Genomic DNA, 319 nt, shown 5'->3' on the forward strand with positions numbered 1-319 from the left:
GGCCGGGCCCGGGCGTCCGCTAAGAGAGAGGAGCCGGGGCGACGCGCCGGGGCCGGCCGCGGGGGCCCGGCGGGAGCGGGCCGGCGGAGACGACCCGGTGCCGGAGCGGGCGGCGGCAAAGCCGCGGCGAAGCGGAGACAGTAACGGCTGAGGCAGCAGCGGCGGCGGCTCCGGGCGAGGAAGCGCCCGTCACCCTCCGCGGGGGGAGGGGACGAGGGGCGGGGCAGGAACAACAACAACAACATCCGGCCGCGGGGCCCGCCCCGCCCCCGTCCCGCCCACCCGCCGCGCCGGGCGGTGCGCGCTCCCGCCCGCCCGC

This window comes from Gallinula chloropus (genome assembly GCF_964237585.1).
Source record: "Gallinula chloropus genome assembly, chromosome: 7".
NCBI lineage: Eukaryota > Metazoa > Chordata > Aves > Gruiformes > Rallidae > Gallinula > Gallinula chloropus.